Source organism: Phaethon lepturus, unplaced genomic scaffold (assembly GCF_000687285.1).
Source record: "Phaethon lepturus isolate BGI_N335 unplaced genomic scaffold, ASM68728v1 scaffold8196, whole genome shotgun sequence".
In the NCBI taxonomy this organism is placed as follows: domain Eukaryota; kingdom Metazoa; phylum Chordata; class Aves; order Phaethontiformes; family Phaethontidae; genus Phaethon; species Phaethon lepturus.
Genome location: NW_010545502.1, coordinates 18,305 through 20,962, shown reverse-complemented (window position 1 = coordinate 20,962; position 2,658 = coordinate 18,305). Strand labels below are relative to the sequence as shown.

The 2,658-nt window shown below is 37.1% G+C and overlaps 1 protein-coding gene across 2 annotated transcripts in view; it reads right to left on the bottom strand.

The window, feature by feature from the left end:
- The window catches only part of ATP8A1 (ATPase, aminophospholipid transporter (APLT), class I, type 8A, member 1), a 107,641-nt gene that overhangs the window by 98,841 nt on the left and 6,142 nt on the right, over positions 1 to 2,658 (bottom strand). The window lies entirely within an intron of this gene.

Sequence of the window (2,658 nt, the reverse complement as noted above, 5' to 3'; positions counted from 1 at the left end):
GCAGGAAAGTCACACCCAGTTCCAGGCTAATCATGTTGTACTAAAATATCCTCTCATGTGGACAATAACTACCTAAACAAGTTCCTTATATAAGGAAGCAGTGTATTTGTGTACCATAACCTTGCCCTTTCCTGGAACTGGGAGATGATTCTACCAGAGCAAAGATTACGGAACCACTCTTCATACAAGCGTCTCTCACAGATCTGAAGTCAAGCAATGACTGTCTAAACGTATTACTTCACTTCCATGTAAGTGCCTGCAGACTTCAGCAACAGTAACAAACAGATAAACAAACAAAAATATCAACATGCCCCCCACCTTCAACAGACCATGATGTCCCTCAGTTTTAATATATCTGTGAGAAATCTTTTGACAGAAATCTTTTGATGCTGCTACTGACCACCAGCATTTTCAAGGTATAATCAAACTCATCTTGGCTACAAAAAGCTTTGGAGACTACTAGTTTAAACACAATATTTAAGAGTAATGAACTTGGTTCTTTTTAATGTGACTTGGAAAATTAATTTAAACAGAATTATCTGTTTTAAGTAAGCTTTTTGAATAGAGCTACAGAATTCATGCCTTTGAAATACAAAGAAAAACAGAGCAATCTTGTAAATTGAAAGAAAAAGAAGTCGAACTACTTAAGAGATCTATTTCTAGTAAAATCCTGATATGACTCTGAGCTAGTAGCTCTTAAAAGGCCACTGTATCATTTTGCAAAGACTAAGTTAAGGTATCACTAGATTTTCACAGATTATCAGCACATTCTCCTTCCAGAAAGATGGCTGATTTCACAGATAAATAACCTTTGATCAGTGGGAAGGCATAATAACTCGACCAAAGCAGGTGTTTATTTGCCCAGAGAGTCTTTTCTAGCTTGAAAAGTAACAGTTCAATGTCAGTTGCTTTCTACGCTATGATGGATGAGAAATCATTGGAAACAGCTGATAATCTAGCACTGCATGTCACACATTTTGCTAGCACTTCTGAGGCATATATGGAAAACACATGCTGTTCATGAATAACGTCTTCTGCTAACATCTTTTGTGTTTTGGGGTTTCACTCCAGAAAAGGAAGCATCTGCTTCTTGAGCTGAAAGTATTATTTGTATATTTATTGATATCAATATATAAGGTTTCCATCCAAAAGCCAGTTAATGTTGCTTTAGTATTAGATGAAGATAACCATTCCTGGAGATCTTTGATATCTCACTGTATGAAGAAACTAAAACATAATGAAAATTAAAGGTTAAGGGAGAACACACTGAATATTTTACTATGCAGCAAGTGGTCAGCTTTCCCAGGAATAAAAATACAGCTGTCAGAGTCAGACAAATATTCCAGCACCACATAACCAGCAGGCAACATTAGATTTCATATCTGTTTGACTACAAAACCAAAGCAAATTGTTTTGTTTAGACTGTAAAACTCAGCTGTGTGAGAAATTCATGAAGTTACCACACACACATATAGCCTTTAAATTAGCAGCTAAATTCTCCCAATCAGCTCCTTCATCTCATCCAGTTTCAACTAATTACAGCACGAATTAACTACATGCTGAGGCAATGTAAACTTAACAGAAAGAAAAATATATTTGAATTGCCTTTAGGTACCTCTGTAGTATATTGGGTCATGTGAACTTTATTGTTTTAGTTGATATATGCACAAAAACCCCTAAACTTCTTCCCTGTCTTCGCCCCATGCCAAACTGTACACTTCATGTTGCAAAGAGCAAATGGTAGAAACAAATGACATAAAAGAAAAGCAAGTGGATGAGATAATTTTAAAAAGGACACTTTGTACAGTAGCAGCAGCCTCAGTTTTATATTTGCCTAGACACTGACAGATGGTGTAAGTCTGTAAGCATTAACAGCAGAATGGTTAAAAATATCTGAAAGAACATGAATTGATTTTATGGCTTTTTTAAAAGGGGTTTTGTTTATGTAAAGAGAAAGCAACAAAGACATTTAAGGAGAAGCTGACTATTGGACAGCAGATACTAGAAATGCAAAACAGAACAAAAACCTTTAACAGAAACATCATTGTCTCTTCCAGGACCACTGAACTCTGTGGCCCAGGAGCTTCATGCCACTCAGAGGGACAATGTATCTTGCCTACCATCCATTCACAGAGGTAACTGAGGTGCAGGAAAGGCAGCACGTGCCCAGCCACCCTACATTTCAGAGCTCACTACTCTTCCTCTTGATCATGTTTCTGCACATACATTGTAACTCTGCTCAAACACAATAGGTCTGATGCTCCCAGGAAGCCTACCATGTGTGTGCAGGGAAAAACTATACTACCTGTGACCCTTTCAACAAAAAATAAAAATCAAAAGAACAGCCCACAATATAAAAAAACCAAAACAGGAACACTACTCCTCTACTGGACACGGCACTCTGCAATATAATGATGTATCTAACTTCTTGTCCTCCACATAACTGCAGAACTAAAACAGAACAAGAGAGGATAAAGAAATTTTTGGCATCTAGAGTGATTTGGTAAACCATCAAGACTAATTCTTTAGATACAAAAGACAACATCTAAAGCTAAAATAGTCAACCATGTTATGCAAATTAGAGCAATAGGTTCTACCATAGCTTTCAGTGATGAGCAGGCAGGCAGGTACTCTGAAAACCCCAACGTCTTTTGTACA